We start from the raw sequence: 17,226 nt of genomic DNA, 5'->3' as shown, positions 1-17,226 counted from the left end.
TGATGTGAGGTGCTAGTTCATTGTGATTTTGATTTGCATTTTCCTGATGATTCGTGATGTAAGACATGTTTCATATGTCTGTTGGCCATCTGTATGTCTTCTTTGGAAAATTATCTACTCAGTTCCTGTCCCAGAGATTCAAAAAAATTTGTGTTATTATTTTCTAGATATTTCTCTGAAATTCTTGTTTCCTTTTTCACTTAATGTGTATGAGATTTTTTTAAATTTCCAAGTAGATTTAAGTTAAAAAATTATTTCTTATTTTACTGCATTGTGAACACAGAATGTAATTTTTCTATTTATGATTTCAGCACTGATTGAGGGATTTTTGGTGGCCCAAATCAAGGTCATGTTGTAGATGTTTACTGATACATAAAAACCTTTATTTGCCCTTTTTTTTTTTCAAGTAGAGAGTTTGATATGTTCATACCTCCTGGTTCAGTTGTTTATAATTTAAGTGGATCATAGTTGTAAATACGAGTCTAAAACCATAAAGATTCTGGAGGAAAACATTGGAGGTTGTCTTTAAGACCTTAGAGTGTACAGAGATTTCTTGGAATAGATGCAAATACACTAACCATAAAAGAACACAAATAGGTAAATTTAACTTTATCAAAACTTAAAATTCTTGATCACCAAAAGACACCTTTGAGAAAGTGAAAGGCAAGCACAGGCAAAAGTATTCTCAATATATCTGACAAAGAACTTTTATAAAGAATGTGTAAAGAAATATTAATCAATAAGGAAAAGACAAATGGCAAAATTTTTAAGAAAGGGGCAAAAGAATACAACAGATACTTCACAAGGAGATATCCAAATTGTCAATAAACCTGCAAAAAGGTGTTCCAGTGTCACTGCTCATTAGGGAAATGCAAACAGAAACACATTGAGGTAGTATGTACACCTGAAAAACACAGGCAATGCCACGTGTTAGCAAGGATACTGAGCCACTGTACTCTCATAGGTTGATGTTTGGTGTTTAAAATGGAACAAATGCTTTGGAAAACTGGCAATTTCTAACAAAGATACAGATACACTTAACCTAGGTATATACCCAAGAGATACAAAAAAACTAAATGTTCACAAAAAGAATTGCACAAAACAATGTTATATTTGTACCATTGATATTATACAGCAATTAAAATAAACAAACTGTTCATGGACCTAACAACAGCGGTGGATCTAAAAATACGATGAGTAAAAGAAGCAATATACACAGGACTGCATACTATGTAATTATAAGTTGAATAGCAGTCAAAGCTATTGTATGGTGATAGAAGTCAGAATAGGGTTACCATGGTGACTGGCTGGTTGGTAGAGAGATGGAGAAACATTTTGGGAGGTGGAAATGTCTGTATGTTTCTGGACCTGGTGGAGGTTACATGAACATATACATTAAGTAAAAACTCATTATGCATCTTACTACATGCAAACTATACCTCAACTTAATTTTTTAAAAACTTAGGTCCTCTATCTTTTCTTATGTTTTGTTGTGGTTGACCTGCCAGGAACTAAGAAAGGTGTGTTTTAAGTTTCCCACTATTGATTTAAAGTTCTATTTCTTTCCATTTCTCCTTGTGATTCTTGCAGATTTGACTTCTATATACTTAGTGTCTAGAAATTTCCACCAGTTTTGTCTTCACTGTAGAGGACTACCACAATCATGGTTATTAGAGGGCCCCTCATTCCAATTTAAATGATTTTTCCTTGAGTTTGTCTGATATTAATATCTTACACTTTGCTTTCTTTTTACTTCTACTTATGTGGTATATATTTCCTCTTCTTTAAAAAATTTGTGGTAAAATACACATAACAAAATTAATCATCTTAACCATTTTTCAGGGTTTGTTCAATGACATTAAATATATTCATATTTTTATGTTATTATCACCACCACCTATCATTGATTCCCATTAAACAGTAACTCCTCATTCCTCCCTCCCCCCACTCCTGGAAATTATCATTCTGCTTTCTGTCTCTGTGAATTTGACTACCCCAAGTAACTCATACAAATGGAATCATACAGTTTGTTCTTTTGTGTCTGGCTTGTTTCACGTAGCATAATGTCCTCAAGTTTCATCCATGTTGCAGCATTATCTGAATTCCTTCCTCTTTAAGTTTAAATGGTATTCCACTGTATGTATAACCACACTGCTAATCCATTCATCCATGAGTGGACTCGAGGGTTGTTTCTGCCTTTTGACTATTTGGAATAATGCTGCTATGAACATGGTGTACAAATATCTCTTGTGAGTCTGCTTTCAATACTTTTGGATTTATACCAAGAAATAGAAATGCTGGATCACATGTTAATTCTATTTAAAAATTTTTTTTCAGCACTGCTATACTATTTTCTGTAGTGGCTGCAGTGCTTTGCATTCCCCTCAACAGTGTATCAGGATTCCCATTTCTCCATGTCCCCACAGACACTTGTTCTTTCCTGTGTTACTGAGAATAGCCATTCTAATGGTTTTGAGATGGCATCTCACTATGGTTTTGATTTGCATTTCTCTAATGATTAGTAATGCCAAACATCTCTTTATGTGCTTATTGGACATTTGTGTATCTTCTTTGGAGAAGTGTCTTATTCAAGTCTTTGCCCACTTTTTAAGTGGATTGTTTGTTTTCTGTTGTTGAGCTATAAAAGTTCTTTATATATTCTGAATATTAACTCTTTATCAAATATATGATTTGCATATGTTTTTTCCATTTCGTGGGTTGCCTTTTCACACTTTTGTGTTGTCTTTTGAGGCACACTTTAATTTTACTGCAGACCAGTTGATCTATTTCTTTTTTGTTGCCTGTGTTCTCATTATCATATCTAAGAAACCATTAACAAATCTCACATTATAAATTTTTTTTCCTGTGTTTTCTTCTAAGAATTTTATGGTTTAGACCTAATGTTTAGGTCTTTCATCTTCTTCTTCTCTTTTACTTGCAAACTTTTCTAATCATTTAGTTTCAGGTGGGTTAAGGTTTGTTTGTGGATTCAACTTGAGAGTCATTGTTTATTTTAATGAATTTATTTTAAAAACTTACTAGCATAAAAGACACATTAATTTTTATTTATGTTACTTCCTTTTATTTATTTATTTATTTATTTATTTTGGTATTTTTCTGCTTCCTTGATCAGTCTGCTCTTTTCCCACCTCTTATACAGAATGTTGTGATTCTGCTCCACACATTTGAGGAAGCCTTCCTTTTGCCTTCATATTTGAATAATATAATGAAATCATTACTAGATTTCTTTGGCTGAATTTTTTTCTCCTCAAAGCTTAACATATCATTACAACATATTCTGGCATAAAATGTTTTTCGGAGATCCATAAGCCCAACCTGGAAGCTTTTTCCCTTGTAGGTATTCTTATTCTCTGTATGATTGTGGTATTTTTTCTATACCACTCAAGCTCCCATAACTTTTCAACTCATGTCTTGGTGTTGACCTTCCTTTGATAAATTTCTCATCAACATATCTCTCACTAGTCACAATAATTACTTATTTAGCAGGCATTGTGACAAAAAATAAGAATGCAATTAAGCAGAAAAAAAGACATTCTCTACCTTCATGGAGTTTATAGTCAAGTAGAAAATACAGATATTTATTAACTTATCACACAAATAAATGTAATATGACCACTTAGAGCTTTAATAGGAGGATGGACAGCCTGGAAAACCAGAGAAGCATGAATGGAAATCAAGTCACTGAAGTAGGGTGGTGGGGTACGTACAGGGTTTTAAGCTACAGTGGTTCCATGTGTAAAGGCTGCCAAGCAGGAGGGACCTTGGCCTCTCCATGGAACTAAAATGCTTCGCTGTAACAAGCACATCTGGAGGCCAGGGCAAGAGGCAGCTCCAGGTGCTATTGGTCATGTTAGTGATTTGAACCCTAGTCACAAGGCAACGAAAAACTCTTGAAAGAGTTCTAAGTCTGTTGTTAAATGATCAGATTTGTCTTTTGAGAAGACCTCTCTGACTGCATTATGGAAAATGGATTGGAAAGAGTGTGAGTGGATGTGGCTTAGATGGAGTTACCATAGATAGAGGGCTGTGTAGATGGAAAAAGTAGATTGATTTGAGAAATAGGAAATTAAATGGTCATGATGGAGGAAAACAGAGTTCTCAGAGGTGGTACTATACAGGGAGTTAGCAACACTGGAAGGGGATCAGTTTTGGGGGATAAGAGATGAGTTTGGTTTTGCACATGGTGAGTTTCATCCATTTATTTATTAAGTCATTCATCCAAATTGTACTGATTGCTATGAGTCAGGCATTGTTGTAGGTCCTGGGGATTCCACAATACATAGTTTGATGAGCAAGTTTGCGGGTCGTCATGACACTGGGAGGAGCTATCAGGTACTGATTGGGACGTATGTGGTCAGGACTCAGGATGCAGGTTGAAACTGTGCTTGTGTGTCTTTCGCATTTGCATGTAGGTGGTACCTGAGCTGGGACAAAGATGAGATGAGCTGAGTCTTGGATTCTGAAGTAAGAGTGAGAGGTGAAAAGTGAAGGAATTCCTGGGACCACACTTTGAGGAAATCAGCCCTTAAATGGATGGATTAAGCAGAATACTGGAAATGGGAGCTGGAGAAGGCGCTGGCAGAGAAGTAGCAGGAAACAGGAGAGAAGTGTGACCTAGAGAAAAGGGACATAGGACCCAGAGTAAGACCCGGGTAATATCTCCTGTGATGTGCAGGTCACTGTTGACCCCCAGGGGCTGTTTCTTTGGAATAATAGTATCAGAGGGAAGTTTGGGGTTGGAGAATGAGTGGAGGTGAGGAAATTGGAACATCAAATCTGGGGGCCTCCTTCAAGGCATCAGAGGACATGGACTCTGGTCCAGGAGCCCAAGTTCAAATCTAGACACCACCATTCACTGACTAGGTGACCTTGGGCAGATTACCTTCTGTGGCTCCACAGCCTCACAAGTTAATGGGACAATGCAAGGCTTCCTCATAGAATGTGGTAAGGATTGCATAAGACAATACATGGAAAGTACTTAAAATAATGCCAGATTTACAAGGGCTTAATGAATGTTCGCTGTTGGTGCAAGTTGTATGAGGAGTCAGAGGAGGTTCCTAAGTGTTTCTTTTCTCCCTACTTTTCCCTTCCCTTTTTTCTCCTTTTTTCTCTTCTCCACCTCCTCTTTTTCCTTCTTGTACTTCTTCTTGTTCAATGAGAGATTTGAACATTAGCTTCTGTTTGTCATGCTTTTAATTATTCTAGGAAATATGAGCCAAGTTGTACTAGGACAGATTTGGGAAGTGCTAATGATTTTATAAACACACACATGCACACACACACACACACACACACACATGCATATGCACATATATACATACTCAAATGGGCATTTTTTCCAACAGAGGCAAAAGGTCAAGTAAAAATGGTATTGGCATACAGTCAAATGGAGCTTGCAATTTGATAACAAAACACATGCATTTAAAAAATAACTTTGATAAACCCAACCAAGGAAGTGAAAGATCTATTCTCTGAAAACTACAAAGACACTCATGAGAGAAATTAAAGAAGATACCAATAAATGGAAACACATCCTGTGCTCATGAATAGGAAGAATTAATGTTGTCAAAATGGCCATCCTGCCTAAAGCAATCTACAGATTCAGTGCAATCTCTATCAAAATACCAACAGCATTCTTCAATGAACTAGAGCAAATAGTTCTAAAATTCATATGGAACCACAAAAGACCCCAAATATCCAATGCAATCTTAAGAAGGAAGAATAAAGCAGGGGGAATTACCCTCTCTGACTTTAAGCTCTACTACAAAGCCACAGTAATCAAGACAATTTGGTACTGGCACAAGAACAGACACATAGACCAATGGAACAGACTAGAGAGCCCAGATATAAACCCAAGCATATATTGTCAATTAATGTACTATAAAGGAGCCATGGACATAAAATGGGGAAATGACAACCTCTTCAACAGTTGGTGTTGGCAAAACTGCACAGCTACATGCAGGAGAATGAAACTAGATTATTGTCTAACCCCATACACAAAAGTAAACTCAAAATGGATCAAAGACCTGAATGTAAGTCATGAAACCCTAAAACTCTTAAAAGAAAACATAGGCAAAAATCTCTTGAATATAAACATGAGCAACTTTTTCCTGAATATATCTCCTCAGGCAAGGGCAACAAAATAAAAAATGAACAAATGGGACTACATCATGCTAAAAAGCTTCTGTACAGCAAAGGACACCATCAGCAGAACAAAAAGGCATCCTACAGTATGGGAGAATATATTTGTAAATGACATATCTGACAAAGGGTTAACATCCAAAATATATAAATAACTCACACTCCTGAACACCCAAAAAGCAAATAACCCTATTAAGAAATGGGTGGAGGATATGAACAGACACTTCTCCAAAGAAGAAATCCAACAGGCACATGAAAACCTGCTCCACATCGCTAATTATCAGGGAAATGCAAATTAAAACCACAATGAGATATCACTTCACACCAGTTAGAATGGCCAACATAGAAAAGACTAGGAACAACAAATGCTGGTGAGGATGCAGAGGAAGGGGAACCCTCCTACACTCCTGGTGGGAATGCAAACTAGTTCAACCATTGTGGAAAGCAGTATGGAGGTCCCTCAAAAAACTAAAAATAGAAATACCCATTTGACCTAGGAATTCTACTCCTAGGAATTTACCCTAAGAATGCAGCAGCCCAGTTTGAAAAACACATATGCACCCCTATGTTTATCACAGCACTATTTACAATAGCCAAGAAATGGAAGCAACCTAAGTGTCCATCAGTAGATGAATGGATAAAGAAGATGTGGTACATATACACAATGGAATATTATTCAGCCGTAAGAAGAAACAAATCCTACCATTTGCAACAACATTGATGGAACTAGAGGGTATTATGCTCAGTGGAATAAGCCAGGTGGAGAAAGACAAGTACCAAATGATTTCACTCATATGTGGAGTGTAAGAACAAAGCAAAAATTGAAGGAACAAAACAGCAGCAGACTCACAGAACCCACGAATGGACTAACAGTTAACAAAGGGAAAGGGACTGGGGAGGGTGGGTGGGAAGGGAGGAAGAATGGGAATAAAGGGCATTATGATTAGCACACATAACATGGGTGGGTGGGGGCACGGGGAGAACAGTATAGCACAGAGAAGACAAGTAGTGACTCTATAGTATCTTACTAAGCTGATGGACAGTGAGTGTAATGGGGTATGTGGTGGGGACTTTATAATGGGGGAATCTAGTAATCACAATGTTGCTCATGTGATTTTATATTAATGATACCAAAAAAAAAACTTTGACACTGTAATGGCTACTTCTGAACAATTCTTTTTCTGATAAACAATGGTCTTCTTTGTAGAGAAATGAAAAATATGAGCTGTTTTTAGGGTGAATTAAGAGCTGTGTGCTGAGTCTCTTGTTGATTTGATATCTTTTACATGATAAAAGTAGTATGCTAATATACACGAATATATATGTGTGTATTTTACTGTTATTATATTTTTATTCATTTAACAAATGATTCTTAATTGGGCACCTTGCCGAGGGCTTGTGACACTAAGGAGAGTAAGTTGTACGCCTTCCCTTTAGGACTTGGGTGCTGGGGGAGAGGATGCATGAACAGAACCACACAGAACATGGGATGAGCGCCTCTTACAATGTTGCCAACTGTACAGCGGCCATGGAGGGCGCTGCCTCTGCCTGGAGTTGCAGGGGGAGGCCAAGTACACGGTGCTTTCTAATCCTGGGCACCTGGAACAGCATGTGCAGAAATCCAGATGCACAAGGGGAAGGGGAATTTGGGGAACCATGAAAGGACTCATGGTGCCAGAAAGTACTACTTCTGAAAGGGAGGGGTTTACATTAAACTTCAGTGAGTGAAGGTGAGGAAATTGAGACAGCAAATATGGGGGCCTCAGTGAATCTTCAAAACCATTTCTTCTGAGCATTTTGTATTGTTTTGTGACCTGTTTTTCCTACTCCCTGTCAGTTTAATTTTCTAAGATATTTTCCACCCTAGTGCATATTCAGCTACAACATTAGTATAAGTTTATGTACTAATCACATATTGGCTGCACGCCAAAACAGGGCTCATAAACACTTATAAAATAAGGAAAACTTTCCTGGATTTCTCAAACTGCTAAACCTGTCTTGCACAAAACCAATTTTACACTCACTCCAGCTGCTCCGCTTCTAAAGCAGATACTGAAATTCTTTAACATAAGCAATTGTTGTGATAACATTTTAGAGTTCATAGTTATTAAGCTTGAAAAATGTTATGAAAACTTCTGAAGAAATTAGTTTTTTCTTGCCTTTTTTTTAATTCAAGGATGGAGGAAACTGGTCTACTAGCTGAAGAGTTTGAAAGCAATATTGCATGCTGCATTGTCATTTCTACGATCCCCTTCTCAGGGTGAGCCCTCCCCATAGTTTAAATGGAAAAGCCCATTCTCAGTATACTGAAAGGGCTCTGATTTTATTTTATTGAGTCAGCAGTGACATTACTGGCCAGTCTGCAGTTTTCTGGGGAGAGGTTGAGTCAAGTGATTTTGCTTACTTTATGTTCCCTGACAAATGGCAAGTGAGGAGCATCACTGAATGAAAGCTCATAGCTACGCTATTCTCTGTAATTGAAAATGCTATGTAAAAAGTAAAATATGTCAACAGTTCCTGCTGCCTGCCTTGCAATCCTGGAGAGCTGTGTACATTTTAAGTTGTACTTGCAACTTAAAAGAATAATAACCACAGAGATGGTGAAGGAGCAGCTGGTTTGCAAAGCTGCTTTGGGTAAACCTGTCAGAGCTCATGAGTAAACAGAATGTGAATACAGACGCTGCACATAGGGGAAATCAATTGCTTTTTCTACAAAATAAAAGGAAGAGTTTTGCTCGGGGCAATGTGACGATGATTTGCAACTGTTCTGCATTAACTGCGACTTTCTTCTTGCTTTCTCACCGCCCAATTTTCCTTTATTCTACAGCAAACAGTTGAGGTTGTGTATTGCGCGGTGGGAATATCTAAACTGGAAATAATTAAAATATATATTTCATTTATAGTGGGCCTTATGTGAGGAGAAGTAAAGATTGCCACAGCTTCCTGAGTATATGAGTTAATGATGTGTTCTGCATTTTCTTAATTTTCCACATTTTAACTGCCTCTGTTCCTTATTTGGGGGCAGGGATCTTTCAGAGGCATGGGATACAGACTCACTGAAACAAAAACTTACAGTTTTCAAGAACATGAGGTAGGATAGCATGGAGAGGCTCAGGTTAACCGTGTGCTTTTTTGGCATTATTTTCCTACAATTTCTCCCTTCGATGTCAGATATAGTGCATTACCAAGGATACATTTCAACGAGAGCTTGGTTTAAGGCCATTGCGGTACTCCATTAGGGTGTGTTTTCAGACTATGATGAGCAAGTGGGTTTTCAAAATGAAGTTCCAAAAATAATGATTAAAAAAGGAAAATATATGTGCATTACAGAAAACAATTACCTACAACTGTGTGTGTGTGTGTTTTAAGTACATTAGATACATATCCATAGCAGAATGAAGTCATTGGTAGAGTAAAGGAAAATGCCCATTTTTCAGAATTAATTTGGACATCAGCTTGATGGAGACTAAGCTAGCATAAACAAAGCTAGAAATGGGATACAAAAGCTAGATTGATTATAAATCTTGGAGCTTATTTGTATGACTGGGTTGCATGACTAAAGCTTAAAAAGGAGAAAGTGTCTTACATAGAATTACAAGTGGGCTTTTGGTCATGGTTAACTATAAAGGAAAGAAATATGAAAGTCATTCCCAAAACGTTTGGAGATAGAAACTCCATGGGGGAAATCCAAGAAGTCAGGATACATTCTTATTTATTGTGTGATTTTTTAAATTGCAAAGAAATATTGCTTTTAAAAGGGTTCAATCAAAGTGAAAACTAAATGCAATGAATTGAAAAATAAAGTATGAAGGGCATGAAACATTTTATCCACAATGATGCCCATACAAAGTCAGTGACAGGATGAAAGAGCATCTTCCTCAATAACAACCCAGAGTCTTTGGCTCAGAGCTGGGACATGAGGGAGGAATATGAACACAGTCTTCCCAGTTGCCTGGCATTCTGGCACTAGCCAGTAGATTTCTCTGAAATGTTACATCCTAACATACAAGCAATCAGGTGATTATGAATTCCATCTAAATGAATGGTATCCCAACTTATTAAGACTGACCACAAAAATAGAGATAATGTCTCATTGTGGGGAAAAGATGTAAAGGAACAAATACAGAGAGAGGTGAATTGGGCTCCATCTTAGATTGGAATCCCCCAGAACCTGACCTCAGGTGAGGATTTAGATACAAGTAGTGTTCTGGGAGGTGATCCTAGGAAGTGCTATAAGGAAGAAGGGAGGAGAAAGAGGAAGGGAAGGAGCATTCTACTGTGGTCAACCAGGGTGCAAACCTGCTGGGCACTTGTAGGAACTATGTGACTGGTGCCCAGGGCTTTATGCAGAGGAAGGCATTCAGTCCTGACGCCTCCTCTTTGGGGGCAGCATCTTCATCTTTATGCTGCCAGTGAAGGATATCAGGTTCAGAGAGTTTTTCCCCATGACACATTCCATGCAGAGATTTGAACCCAGGTTCATTTCATTCCAAACACACTGTTTCACTGTTTTCAGCATGCATTCTTTAGGACAAGACATTTTCCTTGCATATTTTGCTTTTAACAATTTAAAAAGTACTTTTGCCCATGGCATCACTTTATTCTAATAGCACATGGCAGTGCTGTGCATTATTTTACTTTTTTAATGGATTGCCAGAGGTATGTGAGATAAGGAATGTATAAGGGGTGAGATGGAATCACCCAGCTCCAAATTCCGTACTGTAGAGAAGAAAGCCATGTTTGCATCATCTTCCCAGTTTTACACCCAAAAGTGAGCATAATAGATAGGTTCCCTGAACACAGTGAGATTCTATAGGGTTTTCTTTCTTAAACTGTGCTTACTTTATTAAATACAGCTGTAAATTTCTTGCTTCTCTGCCCACTCAGAGATGGAATCTAATTCTCTCCTTGAACCTGTACTTGACCAAAAGAATAGAGTGGAATTGATGCTTTACAAGTCTGTGACTGGTCATAAGAAGCGCTATGGCCTCCTTCCAGGCTCTAGAACACTCTTGCTGGGAAAGTTCCTCTTGGGGCAAGCCATCCACTATGTACACAGCTGAGCACCCCTGCAACCACCATGTTGTGAGAAGCCCAAGTGTGTCAGAAGGTCAGTGAGGAAACTATACTAGAAGTGGCTTCTCTGGCCCCCCTGGTGGATCAAAGACAAATTGTCCAACTCACAAAATCATAAGATAAGTAAAATGGTTATTTTAAATCACTAAGTTCTGAGGTTGTCTGTTACACAGCAAAAAATACTGGGACACAGTGTGTTCAGGGACAATTTTGAGCAAAACTGAAGAAGGTCCTAAAACATCCCTGGGTGAATAGCTGTTCTCACCTTTATCATTACCCATTATCATCCCTTCCTACCCCTAGCTCAGCCCACCAGCCTCTTTACTTAACAGGGAATGCCACAGCCATGACTGGCTTGCAAGGCTGGGGAGCTAGTGAGGGAAACTGATCCTCTTGTGTCCCAATCCATAATCCCACCCTCTGCCTGTCAATCCAGACTCTTGCTCACTATTAGGACTGATAGGGGACTCAGGTCATGTTTTTATGCTTACTAGATGTCACTGCAGCACCACAGACAGCCATCAAATAAATGAAGTATCCATCACTCAAAGAAATGCTCAGTTATTGCAGAGGAAGGAGCTCATGTCCTTGCCACCCCTATGCAAAGACACCAAAAGTTACAGAAGCAACTTGAAATTCATATTTTCCTGAGGGTTAATCTTTTTCTTGAGACAAGGCATGTGAGATCTCAACTTTACCTCCCTGTTCCTGGCACCATGGATTCTATAAACTTGCTGAATGGTTGATGGAGACTTGATGCCATTTTTCCACTAAAAGAATGACCCTGTGGTCCCCAACAGCGGGCAGAAAAAAAGAGGGGTATTTATTGCCTTAATAAGTGAGACAGGGACTGACTTGGATTTATGTTTTCCTTAAGGCTTCACTATGACACTGAGGATATAACACAGCAATAAAATTGAGGAAGTATTATTTGTCTTAATTTCTGAACCTATCGTGATTTAGCAGTGTTGCTGGTCACACTTGGATAGAGTTCAGATTTTTTGGCTTTTCACATTCAAGAGTACTTAGCTTGTCTGCATCCCCTGTCGCAGACTGAACTGAAGCTCCCTTCTCCCCCACCACCACTCATATTGAAGCCTGAACCCTCACAGGGGTTGCTTTTGGAGGTGGAGGCTTTCAGGGAATAACTAAGGTTAAATGAGGTCATAAGAGTGGGGCACTAGTCAGATAGAGCTGGTATCCTTAAAGAAGAGGGGGAGACACCAAATCTCTCTCTCTCTCTGCATGTGCACAGAAGGCCCTGTTGAGGACACAGCATAAAGTGACTTTCAACAAGCCAGGAAGAAAGGTCCCAGACACCAACCCTCAGAGCAACTTGATCTCAAACTTCTAGCTACCAGAATTAGGAAAAATAAATTTCTGTAGTTCAAGCCACCCAGTCTGTGCTATTTTGTTATAGTAGCCTTAGCTGACTAATAAATCTCTATTCTTTTTCCCAGATTCTATCCTCTTGGAGGGTAAGGCAAGAGGTATATACAAATTTGGTTTTGTCTTCTGCTATTTGGAACCTATTTCAAAAACATTTTTTCATTACTTAACATGACATTTAGAATCAAAATTTCTATATTAGGAAAAAATACAAGGATAGAATCTTGAAAATACACATCCGATAGAGTGGGGGCACCTTTCAGCTTGAAGACACTCGGAATCTCTCATGGTCTGAAGACCTGAGCTATGAGCAGGCACATGCTGCAGGGAAGGTCAGTCCTCACTGTACAATTAGTTTAGGATCTGGCTGGGACTTACAGATACTTGATAAATCAAGCTTTCATCCTGATGACATCTTCATTTCAGCGAATTGTGGACATGCAGAATCTATGGCAGGAGAGTAAAGAGACCAAAACACCCTGTTTTGTTACCTTCCCACATTGGCCATTTTGAGATATGTTGGCGCCAGTCCAAATGATCAGCTGTAGGGTGCCAAACAGAATTGTTTGAATCAAGGAAGTAAATGTTTGCTTCATAGGGATATGTTTCTCTGGGTCAGGAGTGGCATCAAGCAACTGAAAGTCTAATACACTGCCATTGTATTATGGAAACAAGTGGATGTTGGCTGAATATCTGCTGTTACACGGATACATGAGTGTGAAACTCTTGACAACTGGGACTACAAATACTGCAACATCAATGTTAATTAAGAGGATGGTCCCACCCACTAAAGTAATTTTTCAGGACTTTGTAACTAGAGAAAGAATTAAAATGTGGGACTGAATTCTAGTGGTTTAGGTACTGCAATAATTTAAACTCTGAAAATATTAACATACAACTTTATATAAAACACTGTAGGGCAGGCGTGGGGAGTACTATTTGGATATTCCCATAAGAAAGAACTTGCTTACCAGCCAGGAGGAGAACAGATAGTGGGCAGCTCTAGTCGCAGCACTTAGGAATCTGTCACAGCCTTTGTGCAGAGGCATCACCCTTTCCAGACAGCCCTGTCAGTGATGGAACATTCTGGAGCCTGGTTGTTTCTGCCCAACACAGGAGCTTCCTCTTATTTTCTCAAGACTACCCTAAAGTTGAAGCTCTTCTTACCCAATCTTCTTCCTGTCTCCTTCTTTCACAGTGTCAGACCTGCATCACAGTCCAGAGACGTTTCCTCCCAACTCCTGCCCCACCCCTGCCTTTATCATTCACAGGTTTTACCCCCAGTAAATCACTTGCACTTGTAACTCTGCCTTGGCATTTACTTCCTGAAGGACTGAACTGAAATATACTGAATACAGTACCACAACTCCAATTTCACCTCTGGCTTTTAACTTAATCTTCAGTCTCAGGCTGCCAGTTGAAAGGCCAAGAGAACCATGGAACAACCCAAAATTTGGTGGGTTATTGCATTTGAGAGCCAGAAAACAGACTTCTTTTTTTTTTTTTCACTTGATTCAGCCTAACTCCCTAATCTCTAAATTAATTACTTCACCCAAAATTTATTTTGCATCTAAAATACTATCATGATTATCTGTTGGGTTCTTCATAGCTGTATAGCCAAAGAACTGTCAAATAGCAGTCTGGGTATGTTCAGTCAGTGACCCAAGCTCCCACTGGATTTCATATGGCAATATTTTAACCACATATTTCATTATAAGGCAGTTTCACCATGGAAGGATGTATTAATCATGGTATTGCTGTTTTTAGACCCTCGTCTAAATGAAGCATCATTTGTAAATATTTCTGCTATTCAGTGACCACATCTGATGCCTGAGAAATCTAGCAGCCACTTGCCTTCCACTGAAGAAGAAACATGGATGATAAGTGCTTATGCTTCATTATGTAGCCTCTCTCAAGGAAAAAAAATATCCTTGGGTTCAAGAAAGTCTAGCTTAAAACACGATCAGCAGTAACGTTGCCTTAAGTAACAGCAACAACTACTCCTGGGAATTGAAAAGCAGCATGCCAACTAGCTGTTGGGTTGACCATGAATCAAAACGGAAAATTGAGGATGTGTTGAACTCTGCAGTTACTCAAGATTTGATTATTAAAGAAGGGGCTGATCTGTGTCTTGGTAGACAGAAAACCACACTGTCTTTCTGCTAAAACAGGTTGAAAAAGAAAAGCTAGTTAGGCATATATGATACAATGTTTCTAAAAGTACAATTAAGAAAACATAGATCTAAGCTGATAATTAAGATACTTAACTGTATAAATCCCTGTTTGTTCAGGTAGATTGTTGGGGAAGTTATTTTGAACTGATCAACAGTCTATATTGCAGATGTTAGCATGTGTTTAAATTTCTAAAATTTGCATATAGTGACACAAGCTAATAGTTAACATGTTCTTTCAAGACTACATAGAAACTAAAGCTCTGGAATAAAAATCTTATCTCTTTCTAGTTGTGTGACCCTGGACAAATTAATTAACCTCTCTGAACCTCTGTTTTTTTCATGTGTAAAAATGATGACCCCAGTACCCAGATAGTGGAACAGCTGTGAGAATGTTTGGAGGAAATATATGCTCAGAGTGAACTTTAAATGAATGATTCTAGACTTAAATGGTGGTAGTGAGGATGGTGAATAGAATTTAAAAATGTACATGAAATGTAAGAAAGCCTTATTTACAGTATACATTTTGTTTACTTAAAGCATTTTTTTAAGATACAAACATAAGAAATTCTTGCTTGGCCAAGTAATAACTGTTACTGTAAATTCTGAATCAGTGGGATTCATTTAATAAGGTGAATGGAGTCTGCTGAGAACCTTTAAGATGATCATTAAATTAATTTGAGGTATTTATCTTGTATTTGCTACATCATTGTGATTAAAATTATGTTTCTCAATTATTTCTGAAGTAAACAGCTCCATCAACCTAGATCTCAAGTGCATTCATAAATCTACTCAGTGTTATGTTTGTTTGTTTTTTACTTTTGAGGAGAAATTTTGAAGATCACATGAAATACAGCCAGATGGTCAGATAGGATTTTTCACGTTACGTGAATGCATATAATTTACTTTATCTTGAAACAACCACAAAAGCAGAAATCATGGTGAATGGCCTCCAAGAATATCATATCAATCCAAATACTCTCAGAGGTTTTATGTTCTGTCAAACATTTCAGCAAATGGCATGAGAAACATATCTTTCATGTCCTTTTCATTTTTAACATGGCTGTATCCTTTGTGTTAGAGGAAAGAATTTTGATATGTGTGTTAAATTACTATATATAATAACATTCTTCCCTAGAAATGTATCTTTTCTTTGTTTAAGCCAGTGCAGTTTTTTATAAGCACAGTCAATTCATTTAATTCTTCTTCAAATAAACTTTTAAAGTCTGAAATCATTCTCTTCTACCTTAAATAAAACAAAGAAATAGTTATGGTTTCAGGTGTACAGGTAATGTCAACCTTTTCTACTGGATGTAATTTTGAGAAATTAATGAATAGGTAACATATAGTAGTCAAGATGATAACTAATCTGATTTTTAAAAAAGAAACATGGGCTTGTGTAGCAGAAGAATTAGGAAATGTGTTATCTAAATATGTCATGGAATATACTGACTTTAATCTGTAACATATGTGAAGTTTAACCATTAAGCAATGAATTCCTTTTCTGAGGTCTGTATGGTGAATATCAATGAATATAATATTTTTTGAGCTGAATGAAATGCCCAAGACCAATTTCTCAAGATTTAATTGCTCAGTTAGAAGTCCCTAGAGTTCTTGAAGGAAGCCCCAGGACCATAGCTCATGCTCCTTGATGGTAGCAATGCATCAGAAGGTGAGGCCAGTACCTACAGGATCAGCCCTATCTGGAATTTTGGAGTGGGTACCACAGATCAGAAAGCTCACCACCCCACATTTATTGGTGCCTATTGTAGATCTTCACAAACCCGAAACACCTTACCTCCTGATGACAACAATAATGATGATAATTGAATAAAGTAATAATATTAACTTCCAACCAATATGTGTTTGCTATATGCTAGGCACCATGTGAGATATTTACAATGAATTATCTCTAATTTCCATATCATCATTATCTCTAATTTCCACATACATGCAATCATTTATTCATTATTTTAATGAGTTTATATTGCACACCTGTTACGAGCCAGTCACAGGAGTGAACAAGTCAAGTCCCTCACAGAGCTGACACTGCAGTGGAGTGTGAAAACCAGCTGTAACTTATGCAGCAATCACACCCTGAGGTTGGTGCAGGGGCAGAACCTAGACAGGTCATGCAAACGGAGAAGTTGAGGGGTGTGCCTTCCTTAGATGGGATCATCAAGAAAGGTTCTTCTAAGAAGGTGTCATCTGAGCTTAGTCTGGAATGACACAGAGCAGCCACACTGAAGTCACAGCAAGAGCTGCTCCCCGAGGTGCCACAGAGCACGGCAGGTGCGAGCAAGAGAAACGAGGCCCGTGTGACTACAGGATAGTGCACGAGAGAGATGTTGTGTCAAGGAAGCGCAGGGGAGGTGAGGGGGGTGCTGGTACTGGCCTAGGACATGCCTAGGACTTTGGATGTTCTTCA

This window comes from Manis pentadactyla, chromosome 5 (genome assembly GCF_030020395.1).
Source record: "Manis pentadactyla isolate mManPen7 chromosome 5, mManPen7.hap1, whole genome shotgun sequence".
In the NCBI taxonomy this organism is placed as follows: Eukaryota; Metazoa; Chordata; class Mammalia; order Pholidota; family Manidae; genus Manis; species Manis pentadactyla.
The sequence above is the reverse complement of the archived record's forward strand: the minus strand, read 5'-3'. Positions refer to the sequence as shown.